This window comes from Hylobates moloch, unplaced genomic scaffold (assembly GCF_009828535.3).
Source record: "Hylobates moloch isolate HMO894 unplaced genomic scaffold, HMol_V3 SCAFFOLD_7, whole genome shotgun sequence".
Classification (NCBI taxonomy): Eukaryota; Metazoa; Chordata; class Mammalia; order Primates; family Hylobatidae; genus Hylobates; species Hylobates moloch.
Window position 1 is genome coordinate 82,909,676 of NW_026652282.1, and position 25,626 is coordinate 82,935,301.

Genomic DNA, 25,626 nt, shown 5'->3' on the forward strand with positions numbered 1-25,626 from the left:
TATCTGCTGAGTCTCACAGGCCAAAATGAATGTGTCAGTCATCCTGGTCTCTTAGCTAGAGGCTGTGGGTTGGAATCCACTTCCTAGCTCTAGTAAAATAAAGTTTCATGTAGAACTACTGAGGTCACCACTTTCTTGCTGATTGCCAGCCATGGCTTGTCCTCAGTTGGCTGCATTCCCTGGCTCATGGCTCTTGTCAAAGCCAGCAATGCAAATCTAGTTTCTCTCATGCTTCAAATCTCTCTGACTCCTGTCCTTCTGCCTCATCTCAATAACACATGTCTTCTGCCATATCTCTATGACTTTTCTCTCTTCCGCTTCTACTTTTAAGGATTCACGTAACTATACTGAACTTATCTGGCCTATCTTAAATAAGCTCATTGGTAACCTTAGTTACATATGCCAGATAACTATATATGTGTGTGTGTGTGTGTGTGTGTGTGTGTGTTTTTCACAGGTTCTGGAGATAACAGTATGGGCATCTTTGGAGAAAAATTATTCTGCCTCCCACATAAACCTGCATAATTAAGGAGCTGAGCACATCACAAACATAAGAAACCCCCAAAAATCTACACTCCTCAGGTACATCATAATCAAACTGCTAAAAACTAAATACAAAAAATATTGAAAGTAGACAGAGAAATGATACCTCATATAAACAAGAATAACAATTCATACAGATAATGATTGCTTATTAAAAACCAAGGGACAAGAGAAAAAAGGTAAGTTTCACCATAATATTCAAATGCTAAAAGCAAAGAATTGTCAAGAATTTTGACAAAGAATTGACCAGAATTTTGTGTCCATCAAAATTACTCTTCAGGAATAAAGGGGAAGTCAAGATATTTTTAGATGAAAGAAAAATATAATTCATTACTAGTAGGTATGCTCTAAAGACTTATTAAAGTAAGTTATTAAAGCAAAGGGAAATAATACCAGAAAGAAAATTGGAACATAAGGAAAGAAGGAGAGCAATAGAAATGGTAAATAACTATTTTCACCATTAAGATACAATTTTTTACCAGCGAGATACAAGATACAAGTTTTACGAGTAAAATACTACTTTTCTCCTTTTCGGTTCTTTAAAACATGTTTGATAGTTCAAACCAAAATATATAGCATTCTCTGAAGAGATCTGAAGATGTATATAGATGTTATGTAGAAAAGATGCCTACAGTGTAGAGGAGGAAGGGAAAATGTACTTATATGGTGGTTTCTACATTCCAATAAAAGTAGTAAAATATTGATATTAAATAGACTTAAAAGTTAAGTGTGTATTTTGTAATCCCTAGATAAACCACTAAAATTATTATACAAATACATAGTCAGAATTTTAATAGATAAATTAAAATGGAATACTAAAAATTATACAAATAATTCAAAAGAGGGATGAAAATGAGAAACAGGGGACTACAAGACAGAAGGAACAGAGAAAACAAATAATAAAATGGTAGACATATCAAAAATTATACCAAGTGTAAATGATCTAAACACACCAAATAAAAGGTTGAAATTGCCTGAAAGGATGAAAAAGACATGATTCAATTATATGCTGTCTAAAGAAATTTACTTCGAATGTAATATAAATATATTAAAAGGAAAATAACAAGATGCCATACAAGCACAAAGCAAAATAAAGCTGAAGTGATGCATTAATATAAAAGTAGACTTCAGAGAAAACAAACTCAGAGGATTAAAAACAGACATTACATATTGACAAATGAGTCAATTAACCAAGAAGACATAAAAATTCTAAGTACATATTCACCTAATTACAAACATTCAGAAAACGTGAAGCAAAAACAGACAGAACCAAAAAGAGAAATAGACAAATACAAAATTATAGCTGAAGTATTATTCACTCCTTTTTTCAGTGACAGAAGTGGTAGACATAAAATCAGCAATAATAGAAAAGAACTGAATAACACAATCAAACAACTGAATCTAATTAACATTTATAGAACGGTCAACCTACAACAACAGAATACACATTTATTCAAAAGACACATGGGACATTAACCAAATGATATGGTTTGGCTCCACCCAAATCTCATCTTTAATTGTAACTCCCATAATTCCCACATGTCATGGGAGGGATCCAGTGGGAGGTAATTGAATCATGGGGGCAATTACCTCCATGCTGTTCTCATGATAGCGAGTGAGTTCTCATGAGATCTGATGGTTTTATAAGTGGCTTTCCCACTTTGCTTGGCACTTCTCCTTGCTGCCACCATGTAAAGAAAGACGTGTTTGCTTCCTCTTCTGCCATGATGGTAAGTTTCCTGAGGCCTCCCCAGCCCTGCAGAACTGTGAGTCAATTAAATCTCTTTCCTTTATAAATTACCCAGTCTTGGGTATGTCTTTATTAGCAGCATAAGAACGGAATAATATAGTAAATTGGTACTGCAGAGAGTGGGGCACTGCTGTAAAGATACCCGAAAATGTGAAAGCAATGTTGGAAATGAGTAACAGGCAGAGGTTGGAACCATTTGGAGGACTCAGAAGAAAAAAGGAAAATGTGGGAAAGTTTGGAACTTCCTAGAGACTTGTTGAATGACTTTGACCAAAATGCTTCATAGTGATATGGACAATGAAGTCCAGGCTGAGGTGGTCTCAGATGCAGACAGGGAACTTGCCTGGAACTAGAGTAAAGGTCACTCTTGCTATTCAAAGAGACTGGTGGCATTTTGCACATACCCTGGAGATCTGTGGAACTTTAAAATTGAGAGAGATTATGTAGGGAATCTGGCAGAAGAAGTATTTAAGCAGCAAAGCATTCAAGAGAAAGCAGAGCATAAAAGTTTGGAAAATTTGCAGCCTGACAATGTGATAGAAAAGAAAACTCCTTTTTCCGGAGGGAAATTCAAGCCAGGAGCAGAAATTTGCATAAGTCATAAGAAGCCAAATGTTAATCACCAAGACAATGAAAAAAAATGTCTCCAAGGCATGTCAGAGACCCTCACAGAAGCCCCTCCAATCACAGGCCCAGGAGCCTAGGAGGAAAAAGTTATTTCCTGGGCTGGGTCCAGGGTCCCCTTGCTGTGTGCAGCCTTGGGACTTGGTGCCCTGAGTCCCAGCTACTCCAGCTGTAGCTAAAAAGGGCCAACTATAGCTCAGGCCATTGCTTCAGAGGGTGCAATCCCCAAGCCTTGGCAGCTTCCATGTGGTGTTGGGCCTGAGGGTGCACAGAAATAAAGAATTGAGGTTTGGGGACATCTGCCTAGATTTCAGAGGATGTATGGAAAGCAGTCCCCTACAGCGTCTTCACTGGGGCACTGCCTAGTGGAGCAGTAGGAAGAGGGCCACTATCCTCCATACCCCAGAATGGTAGATCCACCGACAGCTTGCACCATGCACCTGGAAATACCACAGACATTCAATGCCAGCCTATGAAAGCAGTCAGGAGGGGGACTGTACCCAGCAAAGCCACAGGGGCAGAGCTTCCAAAGTGTGTGGGGGCCCACCTCTTGCATCAGTGTGACCTGGATGTGAGACATGGAGTCAAAGGACATCATTTTGGAGCTTTAAGCTTTCATTACTGCCCTATTGGATTTCTGACTTGCTTGAGGCCTGTACCTCCTTTGTATAGGCCCAGTTTCTCCCATTTGGAATGGCTGTATTTACCCAATGCCTGTACCCCCATTGCATGTAGGAAGTAACTAACTTGCTTTTGATTTTACAGGCTCATAGGTAAAAGGGACTTGCCTTGTCTTAGATGAGATCTTGGACTCGGACTTTTGAGTTAATTCTGGAATGAATTAAAACTTTAAAGGACTGTTGGGAAGGCATAATTGTGTTTTGAAATATGAGGACATAAGATTTGGGAGGGACTAGCAGTGGAATAATATGGTTTGGCTGTGTCCCCACCCAAATCTCATCTTGAACTATAGTTCCCATAATCCCCCTGTGTCATGGGAGGGACCTGGTGGGAAGTTATTGAATCATGGGGGCATGATTCACTTCCATACAGTTCTTGTGATAGTGAGTGAGTTCTCATGAGATCTGACGATTTTACAAGGGGCTTTTCCCCTCCCTCACTCAGCACTTCTCCTTGCTGCTGCCATGTGAAGAAGGACATGTTTGTTTCCCCTTCTGCCATGATTGTAAGTTTCCTGAGGCCTCCCAAGCCCTGTGGAACTGTGAGTCAATCAAACCACTTTCCTTTATAAATTACCCAGTCTTGGGTATTTCTTCACAGCAGTGTAAGAATGGACTAATACACCAAAATAGACCCTGTTGTAGGTCATAAAACAAACGTTAACAAATTTAAAATAACTGGAATCATATAAAGTATACTATTTTACAATGTAATTAATCTAGATATCAATAACAAATAGATTAAAATCTCCAATCAATTAAAAATTAATACACTGCTAAATAATACACAGGTCGAGGAGAAAATCTCAAGATAAATTTTAAAATATTTGAACTTAATATAAATGAAGCATAACATATCAAAATTTGTGAGATGCAGCTAAAGCAGTTCTTAAAAGAAAATTTATAGCATTAAGTGTTTACATTAGAAAAAAAGGAAGGTCACAAGCAAATCATCCAAGTTTTCACCTAAGAAAACTAAAAAAGGAAAATAAAATAAACCCTAAGCAAGAACAAAGAAGGGAGTAATCAAGATAAAAGCTAAAATCAATGAAATCCAAAAAATGTATAAACAATAGAACAAATTAATTAACTCATAAGCTGCTTCTTTGAAAAGACTGATAAAATTTATAAACCCATAGCAAAACTTATAAAGAAAAAAAGAGGGGGGCCATGAATTACCAATATGAGGAATAGAAAATGAGATATCACCACAGAATGCACAGATATTAGGACAGTAAGAAAATATTACAAACAACTCAACATACAAAAATTTAACAACTTTGATCAGAAAGACTATCTCTTAGAAAACTGAAAATGACCAAAACTCACCCATGATAAAATAGATAGCTTGAACAGCACTATAACTATTAAAGAAATGGAATTTGTAGTAAAGAAAACAAAAACGAAGAAATCTCTAGGTCTAGCTATCCATTTCTGGTGAATTCTAATAAGCATTTAAAGGAGAACTAATACCAGTACAGTACAGCATCTTCCACAAAATATGGTTACAGGAAACACATCCCAACTCATTTTACAAGGCCTTTACTATCTTGACACCAAAACTAGACAGAGACACACACAAAAAATAAAATTACAGAACAATATCCCTTATGAACACAGACACAAAAATTTTCAACAAAATATTAGCAGACTGAATCCAGCACTATATAAAAAGTATAATACATCACAACAATGTGGATTCTATCCAAGGAATACAAGGCTGGCTCAATATTTGAAAAATTAACCAATGTAATCAAACATATTAACAGTCTAAAAAAGAAAAATCACATGATAACGTTAACTGATGCCAAAAAGAACCTATTTAATAAAATATCCATTGATAATAGAAACTCTTAGCAAATTAAAAACAAAGGAGACTTTCCTCAACTTGATAAAGGGCATTTATAAACTCCTACAGCTAATATCATATTAGATAGTGGAAAACTGAATGCTTCCCCCTAAGTTTGGAAACACTGAAAACTACAAACTCCCGCTGATATAAAGAAAACCTCAATAAATGGAGATGCTATAAATACTGAGTCCATGAGAGGATGGCACAATTTTGTTAAGACATAAGTCCTACTGAAATAAATCTGTAGATTCAATGTAATCACAACGAAAATCTCAGCAAGTTTTTTTAAAATAGAAAGCGACAAGCTGATTATACAATGTTTATAGAAATTCAAACGAATTAAGATAGTCAAAGAAATTTTGAAAAAGAACAAAACTAAAGGTTTAAACTATTTGATTATTGCATCTTTATAGTAAGTTTTAAAGAAAATTTAGTATTAAAGATTAAAAAAAGATCAATGTAACAGAATGTAGAGTGTACACATAGTCCCACACATATATAGTACTAATTTTCAACAAAGTGCCAAGTTAATTCATTGAGGAAAAAATTTTCTTGTAAAGAAATTATACTGAAAAAATGGATATCTACATTTAAAAAATACTCTTAATCCTTACCTTACACCATATAAAAATTTACTTGAAATGTGTCATGTGTCTATTTTTTTAATTTTTAACAACTTTTTTAAAAACTGTGGGTGTGTAGTAGATATATATATATATTTATGGTGTATATGAGCTGCTTTGATCCAAGCACGTTATGTGAAATAAGCACATCATGGAGAATGGGTATCCATCCCCTCAAGCATTTATTCTTCGAGTTACAAACAATTACATTATTTTATTTAAAAATATATAATTATTATTGACTATATTCACCCTATTGTGCTATCAAATAGTAGGTCTTATTCATTCTTTCTACTGTTTTTGTACCCATTAGCCATCTCATCTCCTCCCCAATGCCTACCCAAACTCTGTTAATTATCTTTGTACTCTCTGTGTTCATGAGTTCAATTGATTTAAGTTTTAGATCCTACAAATAAGTGAGAACATGCAGTGTTTTGCCTTTCTGTGCCTGGCTTATTTCACTTAACATGACGAACTCCAGTTCCGTCCATGTTGTTGCAAATGACTGGATCTAATTCTTTTCATGGCTGAATATTAACCCATTGTGTATATGTACAACATTTTCTTTATCCATTAATCTGCTGATGGACATTTAGGTTACTTACAAATCTTGGGTATTGTAAACAGTGATGCAACAAACATGGGAGTGTAGATCTCTCTTCAAAATAGTGATTTCCTTTCTTTGGGGTATATACCCAGCAGTAGGATTGCTGGATTTATGGTAGCTCAATTTTTAGTTTCTTGAAGATCCTCCAAACTGTTCTCCATAGTGGTTATACTGACTTTCATTCCCACTAACAGTGTACAAGGGTTCCTTTTTCTCCACATCCTCGCCAGCATTTGTCATTGCCTGTCTTTTGGATATAAGCCATTTGAACTTGGGTGAGATGATATCTCACTGTAGTTTTGATTTGCATTTCTCTTATGATCAATGATGTTGAGCGCCTTTTCATATGTCTGTTTGCCATTTGTGTGTCTTCTTTTAAGAAATGTCTATTCAAATCTTCTGTGGCTTTTTTTATCAGATTATTAGATTTTTTTCCTATAGGGTTGTCTGAGCTCCTTATATATTCTAATTATTAATCCCTTGTCAGAGGGATAGTTTGCAAATATCTTCTTTCATTCTGTGGTTTTTCTTTTCACATTGTTGATTGTTTCCTTTACTGTACTGTAGCTTTTTAACTTCATGTGATCCCATTTGTCCATTTTGCACATTGGTTGCCTGTACTTGTGGACTATTGCTCAAGAAATCTTTGCCCAGACCAATCTCCTGGAGATTTTCCCCAGTGTTTTCTTGTAGTAGTTTCATAGTTTGAGGTCTCATATTTAAGTGTTTAATCGATTTTGATTTTTGTATATGGCAAGAGATGGGGGTCAAGTTTCATTCTTCTGCATATAAATATTGTTTTCTCAGCACCATTTATTGAAGGGACTGTCTTTTCTCCAGTGTATATTCTTGTCACCTTTGTCAAAAATGAGTTCACTATGTGTGTGGATTTGTTTCTGAGTTCCATATTCTGTTCCATTGGACTTTGTGTCTGTTTTTATGCCAGTACCATGCTGTTTTGGTTACTATAGCTCTGTAGCATAAATTGAAGTCAGGTAATGCGATTCCTCCAGTTTTGTTCTTTTTGCTCAGGATAGCTTTGGCTATTCTGGGTCTTTTATGGTTCCATATAAATTTTAGGATTCTTTTTTCTGTTTCTATGAAGAATGTCATTGGTATTTTGATAAGAATTGCATTGAATCTGTAGATTGACTGCTTTGGGTAATAGGGACATTTTAACAATATTGATTCTTCCAACCCATGAACATGAAATATTTTTCCATTTTGTGGAGTCCTCTTCAAATTACTTCATCAGTGTTTTATATTTTTCATTATAGAAATCTTTCACTTCTGTGGTTAATTCCTAAGTATTTAATTTTATGTGTGGCTATTATAAATGGAATTACTTTTTTTATTTCTTTATCCCATTGTTCACTGTTGGCATATAGAAATGCTACTGATTTTTTTTTTATTTCCAACTTTAAGTTCAGAGGTACATGTGCAGGATGTACAGGTTTGTTAAATAGATAAATGTGTGCCATGATGATTTGCTGCACACATCATCCCATCACCAAGGTATTAAGCCTAGCATCAATTAGCTATTCTTCCTGATGTTCTCCCTCCCTCCATTGCCCACCTCCCCCAATAGGCCCCAGTGTGTATTGTTCCCCTGCATGTATCCATGTGTTCTCACCATTTAGCTCCCACTTGTGAGAACATGTGGTATTCAGTTTTCTGTTCCTGAGTTAGTTTGCTAAGGATAATGGCCTTCAGCTCCATCCATGTCTCTGTAAAGGACATAATCTCATTTATTTTTATCACTGCACAGTATTCCATGGTGGATATGTTCCTCTTTTTCTTTATTCAGTCTCTCATTGGTGGGCATTTAGGTTGATTCCATGTCTTTGCTATCGTGAATAGTGCTGCAATGAACACCCAAGTGCATGGGTCTTTATAATAGAAAAATTTATACTCTTTTGGGTATACACCCAGTAATGGGATTGCTGGGTTGAATGGTATTTCTGCCTCTAGATCTTTAAGGAATCACCACACTGTCTCCCACAATGGTTGAACTAATTTAAACTCACACCAACAGTGTAAAAGCATTCCTGTGAATGGGGTTGCATTCCTGATTTAGCTCTCAGCTTGACTGTCGTTGGTGTATAGGAATGCTAGTGATTTTTGTACATTGATTTTGTATCCTGAGGCTTTTCTGAAGTTGTTTGTCAGCTTAAATAGCTTTTGCACCAAGACTATGGGGTTTTCTAGATATAGGACCATGTTTTCTGTAAACAGGGATAGTTTGACTCCCTTTCTTCCTATCTGAATGCCCTTTCTTGCTCTTGCCTGATTGCCTGGCCAGAACCTCCAATACTATGTTGAATACAAGTGGTGAGAGAGGGCATCCTTGTCTTGTGCCAATTTTCAAGGGAAATGCTTCCAGCTTTTGCCCCTTCAGTATGATATTGACTGTGGGTTTGTCATATATGGCTCTTATTATTTTGAGGTATGTTCCTTCAATACCTAGTTTATTGTGAGTTTTTAACATAAAGAGATGTTGAATTTTATCAAACACCTGTTCTGTGTCTATTGATATAATCATGTAGCTTTTGTCTTCAGTTCTGTTTATGTAACAAATCACATTTATTGATTTGTGTATGCTGAACCAGCCTTGCATCCTCATCCTGGAGATGAAGGTTACTTGATCATGGTGGATAAACTTTTTGATGTGCTGCTGGATTCAGTTTGCCAGTATTTTGTTGAGGATTTCTGTATCAATGTTCATCAAAAATATTGGCCTAAAGGTTTTTTGTTGTTGTTGTTGTTGTATCTCTGCCAGGTTTTGGTAGGAGGATGATGCTGGCCTCATAGAATAAGCTAGCAAGGAGTCCCTCCTTTTCAATTTTTTGGAATAGAAATTTTCAGTAGGAATGGTAACAGCTCTTCTTCGAACCTTTGGTAGAATTCAGCTGTGAATCCGTCTGGTCCTGGTCTTTTTTTGGTTCATAGGCTATTTTTTACTGTGTCAATTTCAGAACTCACTATTGGTCTATTCAGGGATTTAGTTTCATCTTGGTTCAGTCTTGGGAGGGTGATATGGTTTGACTCTGTGTCCCACCCAAATCTCATCTTGAATTGTAATCCCCACGTGTCAGAGGAGGGACCTGGTGGGAGGAAATTGGAACATGGGAACAGATTTTCCTCATGCTATCCTCGTGATAGTGAGTGAATTCTCATGAAATCCGATGGTTTTATAAGGGGCTCTTCTCCCTTCTCTCTCTCTCTCCTGCCTCCATGTAAGACATGCCTTGCTTCTCCTTTGCCTTCTGCCATGATTTTAAGTTTCCTGGGGCCTCCTCAGCCATGCAGAACTGTGAGTCAATTAAACCATTTTTCTATGTAAATTACCCAGTCTCAGGTAGTTCTTCATAGCAGTATGAAAACTGACTTCTACAGAAAATTGGTACCAAGAGAAGTGGGGTATTGCTATAAAGATTCCTGAAAATGTGGAAGTGGCTTTGGAAGTGGGTAACAGGCAGAGGTTGGAACAATTTCGGGGGCTCAGAAGAAGACAGGAATATGTGGGAAAGTTTGGAACTTCCTAGAGACTTGTTGAATGGTTGTGACCAAAATGCTGATAGTGATATGGACAGTGAAGCCAAGGCTGAGGTGGTCTCAGATGGAGATGAGAAACTTGCTGGGAACTGGAGTAAAGGTCTCTCTTGCTATGCTTCAGCAAAGAGACTGGTCGAATTTTGCCCCAGTCCTAGACATCTGTGGAACTTTTAACTTGAGAGGGATAATTTAGGGTATCTGGCAGAAGAAATTTCTAAGTAGCAAAGTGTTCAAGATGTGGTTTGGCTGTTCCTAACAGCATATAGTAATATGTGTTCACAAACAGATGATCTGAAACTGGAAGTTAGGTTTAAAAGGGAATCAGAGCATAAAAGTTTGGACAATTTGCAGCCTGCCTATGCTATAGAAAAGAAAAACCAAAACCAATTTCCTGGGGAAAAATTCAAGCCAGAAGCAGAAATCTGCATAAGCAATAAGGAGCCGAATGTTAATAGCCAAGACAATGGGGAAAGTGTCTCCAGGGCATTCCTGAGATTTTTGCAGCAACCCCTCCCAACACAGGCCCAGAGGCCTAGGAGAAAAAGATGGTTTCCTGGGCCAAGCCTGGGTCCTGGCTGCTCTCTGTAGCCTCAGGACTTGGTGCCCTGAATCCCAACCACTTCAGCTCGGGCCATTGCTTCAGAGGGTGCAAGGCTGTATTAGTTTGTTTTCATACTGCTGATAAAGACATACCCAAGACTGAGCAATTTACAAAAGAAAGAGGTTTATTGGACGTACACGTGACTGGGGAGGCCTCTCAATCACGGTGGAAGGTGAAAGGCATACTTCCCATGGCGGCAGACAAGAGAACAGAGTTTGTGCATGGAAACTCCCCTTTTTAAAACCATCAGATCTCATGAGACTTATTCATTATCATGAGAACACATAGGAAAGACCTGCCCCCATGATTCAATTACCTCCCACTGGGTCCCTCCCACAACCCATGAGAATTCAAGATGAAATTTGGGTGGGGACACAACCAAACCATATTGTTCCACCCTGGCCCCTCCCAAATTTCATGCCCTCACATTTCAAAACCAATCATGCCTTCCCAACAGCCCCCCAAAGTCTTAAATCATTTCAGTATTTACTCAAAAGTCTAATGTCTCATCTGAGACAAGGCCAGTCCCTTCCACCTATAAGCCTATAAAATCAAAAGCAAGTTAGTTACTTCCTAGATACAATGAGGGTATAGGCATTGGGTAAATACAGCCATTCCAAATGGGAGAAATTGGCCCTATACAAAGGGGATACCGGCTCCACGCGTGGTCCAAAATCCAGCAAGACAGTCAAATATTAAAGCTTCAAAATGATCTCTTTTGACTCCATGTCTCCCATCCAGGTCACATGGATTCAAGAGGTGGGTTCCCATGGTCTTGGGCAGCTCCACTCCTGTGGCTTTGCAGGGTACAGCCTCCCTCATGGCTGCCTTCACAGGCTGGTGTTGAGTGTCTGTGGCTTTTCCACGTGAAAGGTGCAATCTTTTGGTGGATCTACCAATCTGGGATCTGAAGGATGGTGGCCCTCTTCTCACAACTCCACTAGACAGTGCCCCAGGAGGGACTTTGTGTGGGGTTTCTGATCCCATGTTTCCTTTCTGCACTGCCCTAGCAGAGGTTCTCCATGAGAGCCCCACCCCTGCAGCAAACTTCTGCCTGAACATCCAGGCATTTCCATACATACTCTGAAATCTAGGCAGAGGTTCTCAAACCTCAATTCTTGACTTCTGTACTATCATCAGAGTGAACAGGCAACCTACAGAATGGAAGAAAATTTTTGCAATCTATCCATCTGACAAAGGTCTAATATCCAGATTCTACAAGGAACTTAAACAAACTTTCAAAAAGAAAACAAAAAACCCCGTTAAAAAGTGGGTGAAGGATATGAACAGACACTTCTCAAAAAAAGACATTTATGCAGCCAACAAACATATGAAAAAAAGCTCATCATCACTGGTCATTAGAAATGCAAATCAAAACCACAATGAGATACCATCTCACACCAGTTAGAATGGCGATTATTAAACAGTCAGGAAACAACAGATGCTGGTGAGGATGTGGAGAAATAGAAACGCTTTTACACTGTTGGTGGGACTGTAAATTAGCTCAACCATTGTGAAAGACAGTGTGGCGATTCCTCAAGGATCTAAAACCAGAAATACCATTTGGCCCAACAATCCCATTACTGGGTATATACCCAAAGAATTATAAATCATTCTACTATAAAGACACATGCACATGTATGTTTATTGCAGCACTATTTACAATAGCAAAGACTTGGAACCAACCCAAATGCCCATCAATGATAGACTGGATAAAGAAAATGTGGTACATATACATCATGGAATACTATGCAGCCATAAGAAAAAAATGAGTTCATGTCCTTTGCAGGGACATAGATGAAGCTGGAAGCCACCATCCTCAGCAAACTAACAAAGGAACAGAAAACCAAACACTGCATGTTCTCACTCATAAGTGGGAGTTGAACAATGAGAACACATGAACACAGGGAGGGGAAAATCACACACTGGGACCTGTCAGGGGGTAAGGGGCAAGGAAAGGGAGAATATAGGACAAATACCTAATGCACGGGCAGCTTAAAACCTAGATGACAGGTTGAAAGGTGCAGCAAACCACCATGGCACATGTACACCTACATAACAAACCTGTGCTTTCTGCACATGTACCCTAGCACTTAAAGTAACATAAAATTTTTTTTAACTCAAAATTGACTATTTCCAGAAAACTATAAAATACCTCAACTAAAAAGAATGCATAATGAAATTCTAATCTAATACAGGTCAAAAATGTAAAAAGTTTATGAACCTTAACAGGAAAAATAAAACAACTTTTGCTGGCCATTCCTGTTGAAATGAGAACCATAAAGTAACAGAAAAGTGGCTACAAACCCACCAAGAACACCAAACAGGGAGAAAATAAAAGTCCATTTTCATCTCTGTTATTATCATAAAATCTTGTGTGACTACAGGCCAAACTTCTGGTGGCAGAAACAGAGTTCTTTATAAACTGCAGATGTCCTATACATAAAAAAATATTTCACAGGAGTTGCACTAGTTCTAAAGACTCATCTGTTTTAGCTTACCTACCGTATGTATTCAATCTAAGATAGATAAAGCCTCTTTCTGTAACATTTGATTATTATTAGGCATCAAATGTAAGAAAAGATGGGGTACAAAAATGCAAAATTTCAACAGTAATGACAATCTTTTTGTCTTAGTCCAAAAGGGTCCTGCAATCTCTCCCCTTTCAGTGATTTGACAAGTCTTTGTACTTAATCCTGGGTCAGCAAATCATGCAAGTGAAATCTGTCTCTGATATGTGGTCGAATATCTTCACTCAGTTCTACAAGCTTCTCCAGGAATGAAATCAATTTTAGGAGTTCATTGTCATTTTTATCCATAAACCAACTTTCTATAGGGGTTCCATTAGAAAGGTGATATGCAAAGGTTTGTGGTGAGTTGTCAATTATTAGTTTTTGAAAGATCTCTTCCAAGAATATTTAAGTTCTTTATATGATTTCCTTGTACACAAACACAATGTTCATGGAAAAAACGGTGCCTGACCAGTTGCTTTTTAGGGTCTACTATGTTCAGTAATGTGCCTGCATACACCTTCTTAGAAGCAGTAAAAAGAATAATCTCATACATCTGAGAAATTCATTCCAGGAATTCCCTGACAAAATGGTCTTAATATCACCTAAACCTGATAAATGACATCTTGGAAAAGGACTGGAAAAGTAAGTGCTGCCTCTTCTACCTCATTTAGACTACAGCGCACTACTGTTTCATCCAAGTCTAAATCTAGGGAGAATTTCGGCGTGCTTCTTGTTTTCAACGGAAGAACAGATTTCCTATTTAGTTGTTCTTCTGTCAGTGGTGGGACATGTTTGATGAAATAATAGGGGTCAAATACTTCCAAGCCTTCTTCATAGGTGGCCTCTGCGTGGGCTGATGAATAACCACTATCTGCAATGACTGGTCCTGTAAGGGGTGGGCTATCAACAATTAACTGTTTCTTCTGCTTCTTCTAAACCATTGTGGTTTGTTGTTGTTGTTGCTGTTGTTGTTGTTTTGTATTTTTAAATTATACTTTAAGTTCTGGAATACATGTGCAGAATGTGCAGGTTTGTTACATAGGTATACATGTGCCATGGTGGTTTGCTGCACCCATCAACCTGTCATTTACATTGTGTATTCCTCCTAATGCTAGCCCTCCCCTAGCCCCCCATCCCGTGACAGGCCCTGGTGTGCGATGTTTCCCTCCCTGTGTCCGTGTGTTCTCATTGTTCAACTTCCACTTATGAGTGAGAACATGCAGTGTTTGCTAAACCATTATTTATTGATGGTCTCACCCGAACTGCTTGATTTGAGTAAGCTGCTCCATTAGTTGATGTAGTAGAATGGGTAGTGATCTCATCCATCCGTTCCATATTAAGTTGTTTTACTATTTCTTCAGCTCCAACAAAGCAGTCCTTGGAGGACTGCCAGAGGAAGGATTATTTTCTAATTTTTCATTTTATTTTACATTTTGATTTGTCATTTCATAACTACCAGTTTCCCCATTTACTTGACTTTTCTGTCTTACTCAAGATATCTATTTGTTAGGTTTCTCTCCTGCTCTTAGTGTTGATGTAATCAAATTATTATCTATATCACATTCAATTATAGTCCATTTTGAAGGATTTTCTCTCTTCCTTAGGTGTGCTTCCTTTAATGAATTTTTTAATTGAAGACCAGCCAGTTTCATTCTTTGGTGGTTTTTCTCCTCCTGAAGGCAGGCTATCATCAACCTATGAATACTTCCTCTTTGCTCTGGCAGTGAGTTGTGTTTACTGCTGAGAACTTTCCATGTTCTCAGCCTCATCTTTTATGGGCGCCACATATAAAACTGACTGTGACAACAGAGAAGTGTCCTCAGGCTCCTGTAATGGTCCCGACTGGACAATACATGGTGTCTTTCCCACTTACCCCACAGCAGCAACAGAACCAGCTCCTCCAGCCAGTTGCCATTTCCTGCCTACCTGAAAATGATCTTATTTCTCCTTTGCTTATGAAGCTTAGTCTGGGTGGATATGAAATTCTGGGTTGGAAATTCTTTTCTTTAAGAATGTTGAATATTGGCCCCCCAATCTCTTCTGGCCTGTAAGATTTCTGCTGAGAGGTCTGCTGTTAGTCTGATGGGCTTCCCTTTGTAGGTGACATGGCCTTTCTCTCTGGCTTCCCTTAACATTTTTCTTTCATTTTGACCTTGGAGAATCTGATGACTATGCCTTTTGGGAATAATATTCTTATGGGGTATCTTACTGGGGTTCTCTTCATTTTCTGAGTTTTGACGTTGGCCTGTCTAGGTTGGGGAAGTTCTCCTGGACGATATTTTAAAATGTATTTTCCAATGGTTCAACTCTCCCTGTTTCTTTCAGGTACCCCAGTGAGTCACAGATTTGGTCTCTTTACATAATCCCATATTTCTTGGATGTTTTTTTCATTGCTTTTTATTCCTTTTTTCTCTATTCTTGTCTGTCTTATTTTAGAAAGACAGCTTTCAAGCTCTTGAGATTCTTTCCTCCTCTTGGTCTATTCTGTTATCAATACTTGTGATTGCATTGTGAAGTTCTTGTAATGTGCTTTTCAGCTCTATCAGGCCAGTTACATTCCTCTCTATGCTGGCAATTTGGGCTGTCAGCTCCTGCATTGTTTTATCATGATTCTTAGGTTCTTTGCATTGGGTTAAAACATGCTCCTTTAGCTCAGTGAACATCGTTTTTATCCACATTCTGAAGACTAATTCTGTGATTTCAGTCATCTCAGCCTCAGCCCATTTCTGAACCCTTGCTAGAGAGGTGTTGTGGTCATCTGGAACAAAGAGGGCACTCTGGCTTTTTGAGTTTTCAGCATTTCTGTGCTGAATCTTTCTCATCTTTGTGGGTTTATCTACCTTAGATCTTTGATATTGCTGACCTTTGGATGGGGTTTTTGTATTTTTTATTGTTGTTATTGTTGTTGTTTGTTTTTCTTTTAACAGTTAAGCCACACTTCCGTAGAGCTGCTGCAGTTTGCTGGGGGTCCATTCCAGACCCTAGTCATCTCAGTTTTTCCAGTACCTGAAGGCATCACCAGTGAAGGCTGCAGAACAGCAAAGATTACAGCCAGTCCCTTTTTTCTGGAAGCTCTGTCCCAGGGGGGTACTTACTTGTTTCCGGCCTGAACATGCCTGTAGGAGGTAGCTGAATACTCCAGTTGGGAGGTCTCACCCAGTCCAGGAGGAATGAGATCAGGGACCCACTTAAAGGAGCAATCTGGCTGCATATTGGTAGAGCAGCTGTGCCGTGTTGAGGATCCCTTCAGCTCCCAATCAGTTTGGACTCTCCAAGGCCCTCATGCTGGACTGGCTGAGAAGCCCATCAGCAAAGGTGGCAGGCTGCCCCACCCCCAGGCACCCTGTCCCAGGGAAAAATTAGAACTCTGTCAGCCACAGAACACAGGCAGGGGTGGACAGAGGCCCAGACTGGAAGGACCCACCCCACGAAGAGTAGACTGGGGTCCCATTTGAAGAAACAGTCTGGGCACACCTCGTCAAAACGCCCATGCCATGCTGGGAAGCCACATCTGCCCCATCAGCTTGGACTCTCAAAACCCCACAGGATTGAACAGTTGAGTCGTCTAAACAACCAAGATGGCAGCCTGCCACTCCCTCTGGGCACTCCTTCCCAGGGAGAAATCAGAGCTCTGTTCATAGAATATGGGTGGGCAAGGGTGGCTGGAAGCCCTAGCTGGGAGGTCCTGCCCAATGAGGAGGAATGGATTGAGGTCCCACCTAAACAAGCAGTCTGGCCATGCCTCAACAAAACAGCCATGCCATGCTAGGGAACCACCTCACCTCTTCCCTGGTCAGCTTGGACTCTTCAAAGCCTACAGGCTGGGACTGCTGAGTCATCCAAACAACCAAGGTGGTGGCTCACTCCTCCCCCTGGGAACTCCATTCCAGGGAGAGCTCAGAGCTCGTCCATAGAATATGGGTGGGTGGCAATGGCTGGAGGCCCCAGCTGGGAGGTCCCAGTTAGTGAGGAGGAATGGATTATGGTCCCACTTAAAGAAGCAGTCTGGCCACATTCTGGAAAAGCAGGTGCTCTGCACTGGGAGCAGGGAAGCTTCCTTGTCCAAACCATCTGGACTATCCAAAGCCCACAGGCGGGAACAGCTGAGTTGACCAAACAGCAAAGATGGTGGTCTGCCCATCCCCACAGGGGCTTCATCTTGTCTCAGGCAGACTCCACCCTGTTGCTGGTGACTGGATATAATGCCAAGCCAGTGAGTCTTATCTTGTGAAGTGCCATGGAAGTGGGGCCCACAGACCAATGCCGCTCAGCCCCTGGATTCAGCCTTCTTCCTAGGGTTATGTATGAACCTCTCACCTTCCTGGGGATCCTAGGTCTGCAGTATGTAAAGCTCCTGGGTCTCTGTGCATGTCTGAGCAGATGCTCTGCTGAGACTCCACACAGCTCTTTGTGTTGAACCCAAGGCTCTGGTTGTGTGGGCTCACAAGGGGATCTCCTGGTCCAAGGGTTGCAAAGATCTGTAGGAGAAGCTCGGTTTCCCAGGGTCATACATTCACTCACTGCTTCCCTTGGCTCCATGTCACTCCCAGGTGGGCCATCACCACACCCTGCTTTTCTTTATTCTCCTTGGGTCAAGTTGTTTTCCTGATCAATCCCAATGGGAATAACTGGATATTTCAGTTGAAGGTGCTATATTCACTCTCCCTTTTAGTTATCCGTGAATGCCATGCACCGCAGATGCTTCTACTTGGCCATCTTAACCAACCAGCACTAGTAATTTTTGTATGTTGATTTTGTATCCTGCAACTTTACTGAATTTGCTTATCAGTTCTGAGTTTTCTTGTGGAGTCTTTAGGTTTTTCCAAGTATAAAATCATATTATCTAAAACAATAATAATTTCACTTCTTTCTTTCTGATGTGAATGCCCTTTATATCTTTTTCTTGTCTGATTGCTCTATCTAGGGCTTCTAGTACTATGTTGAAGAACAGTGGTGACAGTGGGCATCCTTGTCCTGTTCTCAATCTTAAAGTTTTTCAGTTTTTCCCTATTCAGTATGCTACTAGCTGTGGGTCTGTCATATATGGCTTTTATTATGTTGAGGTATGTTCCTTCTATCCCCAGTTTTTTTAGTGTTTTTGTCATTAAGGGATGTTGAATTTTATCAATGCTTTTCCAGCATCAATTGAAATGATCATATGGTTTCTATCCTTCATTCTGTTGATATGTATTACATTGATTGGAGTATGTTGAACCAAACTTGCAACCCTAGGATAAGTCCAACTTGGTCATGATGAATAATCTTTCATTGTTGAATTGGTATTGTTGAATTTGGTTCACTACTATTTTGTTAAGGATTTTTGCACGAATTTTTCATTAGGGATATTGGCCTATAGTTTTCTTTTTATCATGTGTCTGTGTCTGGTTTTGGTATAAGGGTAATAAGGGTAATACTGACCTCATAGAGGGAGTTTGGAAGTGTCCCCCTCCTTTTCTATTTTTGGCATAGTCTGAGTAGGATTGATATTAGTTTTTTAAATGTTTGGTAGAATACAGCAGCTAAGCCATTAGGTCCCAGGATTTCCTTGGATGGAAGACTTTTTATTATGGCTTCAAACTCATTACTCGTTACTGGCCTGTTCAGGTCTTTTATTTCTTTCTGTTTCAATCTCAGTAGGTTGTGTGTATCCAGTAATTTGTCAATTTCCTCCAGATTTTCCCATTTATTGGCATATACAGTTCCTCATAGTAGCCAGTAATGATCCTTAGAATTTCTGCAGTATCAGTTTAATATCACCTTTTTCATTTCTGAATTTATTTACTTGGATCTTCTCTCTTTATTCCTTAGTCTGGTTAAAGGTCTGTCAGTTTTATTTTTCAAGAAAGCAACTTTTTGTTTTATTAATCTTTTGTATTGTTTTCTTCATTTCAGTTTTTTTATTTCTGCTCTGATCTTTTTTTATTATTATTATACTTTAAGTTCTGGAATACATGCACAGAATGTGCTGGTTTGTTACATAGGTATACATGTGCCATGGCGGTTTGCTGCATCCATCAATCGGTCGTCTAGGTTTTAAGCCCCACATGCATTAGATAGTTCTCCTAATGCTCTCCTTCCCCTTGCCCCCCACCGCCCCCTGACAGGCCCCAGTGTGTGATGTTCCCTTCCCTGTGTCCATGTGTTCTAATTGTTTAGCTCCCACTTATGAGTGAGAACATGAGGTGTTTGGTTTTCTTTTTTTTTTTTTTTTAGAAACTGATGTTTATTTTCCATCAATCATTTTTCCATGTTGCTTAAGAGCCCATGCAAGAACAGCTTAAGACCATTCAGTGTTGCTCCTACCCATTCAGTGGCCTGAGCAGTGGGAGCTGCAGACCAGTCTTCCGTGGCAGGCTGAGCGCTCCAGTCTTCAGCAGGGAACTGCTGAATAGGCACAGAGGGCACCTGTACACCTTCAGACCAGTCTGCAACCTCAAGCTGAGTAGCAGTGAACTCAGGAGCTGGAGCAGTCCATTCACCCTGAAATTCCTCCTTGGTCATTGCCTTTTCAGCAGCAGCCTGCTCTTCTTTTTCAATCTCTTCAGGATCCCTGTAGAAGTAGAGATCAGGCATGACCTCCCACGGGTGTTCACAGGAAATGGTGCCATGCATGCACAGAACTTCCTGAGCCAGCATCTACCACATCAAACCCACTGAGTGAGCTCCCTTGTTGTTGCATGGGATGGCAATGTCCACATAGTGCAGAGGAGAATCTGTGTTACACAGAGCAATGGTAGGTAGGTTAACATAAGATGCCTCCGTGAGAGGCTGGTGGTCAGCCCTGGGGTCAGTAACCACAAGAAGCCGTGGGTCCCGGAAGGCTGCCTGGATCTGGTTAGCAACGGTTCCAGGAGTGAAGCAGCCAGCAATTGGAGTGGCTCCAGTGGCAGCAGCAAACTTCAGCACGGCCCTCTGGCCAGTATTCCTGGAAGATATAACACGACATCAGCAGGGTTTTCAATGGCAACAATGGCACGAGCTGCCAGCAGAAGCTTCTCCCAGGTCCTCTTCAGATTTATGAGTAGATGCCATCACTTTTCCTTTTATAGATGTACTGTTCCATCTGGAAGTCAAGATTGGTGCCACCTAAACGGGTTCCTGCTGCAAGGAGCTTAAGGACATCCTCCTCTTTCATTTGCAGGACATCAAGGTCTCCAGACATTGTGAAAGTTTCCCTTTAAGTTATGACGGGAATCCAGAACAACGCCATATGGACCCCTCTGTAGGTAGTGCAGAAAGCAGCATTTGGTTTTCTGTTCCTGTGTTAGTTTGTTGAGAATGAGGGTTTCCAGCTTCATCCATGTCCCTGTAAAGGACATTAACTCATTCTTTTTTATGGCTGCATAGGATTCCATGGTGTATATACGCCACATTTTCTTTATCCAGTCTATCACTGATGGGCATTTGGGTTGGTTCCAAGTCTTTGCTATTGTGAATAGTGCTGCAATAAGCATATGTGTGCATGTGTCTTTATAGAAGAATGATTTATAATTCCTTGGGTATATATCCAGTAATGGGATTGCTGGGTCAAGTGATATTTCTGGTTCTAGATCCTTGAGGAATCACCACACTGTCTTCCACAATAGTTGAACTAATTTACACTCCCACCAACAGTGTAAAAGCATTTCTATTTCTCCACATCCTCTCCAGCATCTGTTGTTTCCTGACTTTTTAATGATCGCCATTCTAACTGGAGTGAGATGGTATCTCATTGTGGTTTTGATTTGCATTTCTCTAATGACCAGTGATGATGAGCTTTTTTTACATGTTTGTTGGCTGCATAAATGTCTTTTTTTGAGAAGTGTCTGTTCATGTCCTTCACCCACATTTTGATGGGTTTTTTTCTAGTATATTTGTTTAAGTTCCTTGTAGATTCTGGATATTAGACCTTTGTCAGATGGGTAGATTGCAAAAATTTTCTCCCATTCTGTAGGTTGCCTTTTCACTCTGATGATACTTTCTTTTGCTGTGCAGAAGCTCTTTAGTTTAATTAGATCTCTGTTGCCAATTTTCCTTTTGTTGCAGTTGCTTTTGGTGTTTTAGTCATGAAGTATTTGACCACGCCTATGTACTGAATGGTATTGCATAGGTTTTCTTCTAGGGTTTTTGTGGTTTTAGGTTATACATTTAAGTCTTTAATCCATCTTGAGTTAATTTTTGTATAAGGTGTAAGGAAGGGGTCCAGTTTCTGTTTTCTGCATATGGCTACTCAGTTTTCCCAGCACCACTTATTAAATAGAAAATCCTTTCCCAATTGCTTGTTTTTGTCAGATTTCTTGAAGATCAGATGGTTGTAGATGTGTGGCATTATTTCTGAGGCCTCTGTTATATACCATTGGTCTATATATCTGTTTTGGTACCAGTACCATGCTGTTTTGGTTACTGTAGCCTTGTAGTATAGTTTGAAGTCAGGTAGCATGATGCCTCCAGCTTTGTTCTTTTTGCTTAGGATTGTCTTGGCTGTACAGGTTCTTTTTTGCCTCCATTTGAAATTTAGAGTAGTTTTTTCTAGTTCTGTTGAGAAACTCAATGGTAGCTTGATGGGAATAGCATTGAATCTATAAATTACTTTGGGCAGTATGGCCATTTTCACAATATTGATTCTTCCTATCCATGAGCATGGAATGTTTTTCCATTTGTTTGTGTACTCTCTTATTTCCTTGAGCAGTGATTTGTAGTTCTCCTTGAAGAGGTTCTTCACCTCCCTTTTAAGTTCTATTCCTAGGTATTTTATTCTCTTTGTAGTAATTGTGAATGGGAGTTCACTAATGATTTGGCTTTCTATTATTGATGTATAGGAATGCTTGTGATTTTTGCACATTGATTTTGTATCCTGAGACTTGGCTGAAGTTGCTTATCAGCTTCAGGAGATTTTGGGCTGACACAATGGGGTTTTCTAAATATACAATCATGTCATCTGCAAACAGAGACAATTTGACTTCCTCTCTTCCTATTTGAATATGCTTTATTTCTTTCTCTTGCCTTATTACCCTGGCCAGAACTTCCAACACTGTGAGTGGTGAGAGAGAGGACATCCTTGTCTTGGGCTGGTTTTCAAAGGGAATGCTTTCAGCTTTTGCCCATTCGGCATGATATTGGCTAAGGGTTTGTCATAAATAGCTTTTACTATTTTGAGATATGTTCCATCAATACCTAGTTTATTGAGAGTTTTTAGGATGAAGCAATGTTGAATTTTATCAAAGGCTTTTTCTGCATCTATTGAGATAATCAAGTGGTTGTGATCATTGGTTCTGTTTATGTTGTGGTTTATGTTTATTGATTTCCATATGTTGAACCAGCTTTGCATCCCAGCGATTATGCTGACTTGGTCGTGGTGCATAAGCTTTTTGATGTGCTGCTGGATTGTTTGCCAGTATTTTATTGAGGTTTTCTGCGTTGATGTTCATCAGGCATATTGTTCTGAAATTTTGTTGTTGTTGTTGTTGTGTCTCTACCAGGTTTTGGTATCAGGATGATGCTGGCCTCATAAAATGAGTTAGGGAGAAGTCCCTATTTTTCTATTGTTTTGAATAGTTTCGGAAGGAATGTACCTCTGGTAGAATTCAGCTGTGAATCTGTCTGCTCCTGGACGTTTTTTGGTTGGTAGGCTATTAATTACTGCCTGAATTTCAGAACTTGTTCTTGGTCTATTCAGGGACTCAATTTCTTCCTGATTTAGTCTTGAAAGGGTGTATGTGTCCAGGAATTGATCCATTTCTTCTAGATTTTCTAGTTTATTTGTGTAGAGTTGTTTATAGTATTCTCTGATGGTAGTTTGTATTTCTGTGGGATCAGTGGTGATATCTTCTTTATAATTTTTTATTGTGTCTACTTGATTCTTCTCTCTTTTCTTCTTTATTAGTCTGGCTAGTGGTCTATCTATTTTGTTAATCTTTTCAAAAAACCAGCTCCTGGATTTGTTAATTTTTTGAAGGGATTTTCTTGTCTCTATCACCTTCAGTTATGCCCTGATCTTAGTTATTTCTTGTCTTCTGCTAACTTTTGAATTTGTTTGCTCTTGCTTCTCTAGATCTATTAACTGGGATGTTAGGGTGTAGATTTTAGATCTTTCCTGCTTCTTAATGTGGGCATTTAATGCTATAAATTTCCCTCTTAACACTCCTTTAGCTGTTTCCCACACATTCTGGTACATTGTCTCTTTGTTCTCATTGGTTTCAAAGAACTTGTTTATTTTGGCCTTATTTTCATTATTTACCCAGTAGTCATTAAGGAGTAGGTTGTTCAGTTTCTACATAGTTGTGTGGTTTTGAGTGAGCTTCTTAATCCTGAGTTCTAATTTGATTGCACTGTGGTCTGAGAGACTGTTATGATTTCTGTTCTTTTGCATTTGTTGAGGAGTGTTTTACTTCCAACTATGTGGTTGATTTTAGAATAAGTGCTATGTGGCACTGAAAAGAATATGCATTCTCTTGATTTGGGTTAGAGAGCTCTGCAGATGTCTATTAGGGTTGCTTGGTCCAGAGCTGAGTTCAATTCTTGAATATCCTTGTTAATTTTCTGTCTTACTGATCTGTCTAATACTGACAGTGGGGTGTTAAAGTCTCTCACTATTATTATGTATGAGTCTAAGTCTCTTTGTAGGTCTCTGAGAACTTGCTTTCTGAACCTGGGTGCTCCTGAATTGGGCACATATATATTTAGGATAGTTACTTCTTCTTGTTGCATTGATTCCTTTACCATTATGTAATGCCCTGCTTTGTCTTTTCTGATCTTTGTTGGTTTAAAGTCTATTTTATCAGAGGCTAGAATTGCAACCCCTGCCCTTTTCTGCTTTCCCATTGCTTGGAAAATAGTCCTCCATTCCTTTATTTTGAGCCTATGTGTGTCTTTGCATGTGAAATGGGTTTCCTGAACACAGCAAACCGATGGGTCTTGACTCTTTATCCAATTTGCCAGCCTTTGTCTTCTAACTGGGGCATTTAGCCCATTTACACTTAAGGTTAATATTGTTATCTGTGAATTTGATTCTGTCCTCATGATGCTAGCTGGTTATTTTGCATATTAGTTGATGTAGTTTCTTCATAGTGTTATAGGTCTTTACATTTTGGTGTGTTTTTGCAGTGGCTGATATCAGTTTTTCCTTTCCATGTTTAGTGCTTCCTTTAGGAGCTCTTGTAAGGCAGTCCTGGTGGTGACAAACTCCATCAACATTGGCTAGTCTGGAAAGGATTTTATTTCTCCTTTGCTTATGAAGCTTAGTTTGGCTGGATATGAAATTGTGGGTTGAAAATTCTTTTCTTGATTCTTGTCGGTGGAGCCAAGATGGCCGAATAGGAACAGCTCCAGTCTCCAGCTCCCAGCCCCAGCAACACAGAAGACAGGTGATTTCTGCATTTCTGCTTGAGGTACCGGTTTCATCTCACTAGGGAGTGCCTAACAGTGGGTGCAGGACAGTCGGTGAAGCGCACTGTGCGCGAGCCGAAGCAGGGCGAGGCATTGCCTCACTCGGGAAGTGCAAGGGGTCAGGGAGTTCCCTTTCCTAGTCAAAGAAAGGGGAAACAGACGGCACCTGGAATATCGGGTCAGTCCCATCCTAATACTGCGCTTTTCCAATGGGCCTGGAAAACGGCACACTAGGAGATTGTGTCCCGCACCTGGCTCGGAGGGTCCTATGCCCACGGAGTCTCGCTGATTGCTAGCACAGCAGTCTGAGATCAAGCTGCAAGGTGGCAGCGAGGCTGGGGGAGGGGCGCCCGTCATTGCCCAGGCTTGCTTAGGTAAACAAAGCAGCCAGGAAGCTCGAACTGGGTGGAGCCCACCACAGCTCAAGTAGGCCTGCCTGCCTCTGTAGGCTCCACCTCTGGGGGCAGGGCACAGACAAACAAAAACTCAGCAAGAACCTCCACAGACTTAAATGTCCCTGTCTGACTGACAGCTTTGAAGAGAGTAGTGGTTCTCCCAGCACGCAGCTGGAGATCTGAGAACGGACAGACTGCCTCCTAAAGTGGGTCCCTCACCCCCGAGCAGCCTAACTGGGAGGCACCCCCCCAGTAGGGACAGACTGACACCTCATTCAACCGGGTACTCCTCTGAGACAAAACTTTCAGAGGAACTATCAGACAGCTGAATTTGTGGTCTCACGAAAATCCGCTGTTCTGCAGCCACCGCTGCTGACACCCAGCCAAACAGGGTCTGGAGTGGACCTCTAGTAAACTCCAACAGACCTGCAGCTGAGGGTCCTGTCTGGTAGAAGGAAAACTAACAAACAGAAAGGACATCCACACCAAAAACCCATCTGTACATCACCATCATCAAAG

The 25,626-nt window shown here is 39.9% G+C and overlaps 2 pseudogenes; both read right to left on the reverse strand.

The window, feature by feature from the left end:
- Positions 1-13,525: 13,525 nt before the first annotated feature.
- On the reverse strand, positions 13,526-15,103 carry LOC116811133 (CTD small phosphatase-like protein 2; annotated as a pseudogene).
- Positions 15,104-19,585: 4,482 nt separating this feature from the next.
- Positions 19,586-20,510, reverse strand: LOC116811134 (small ribosomal subunit protein uS2-like; annotated as a pseudogene).
- Positions 20,511-25,626: the final 5,116 nt, after the last annotated feature.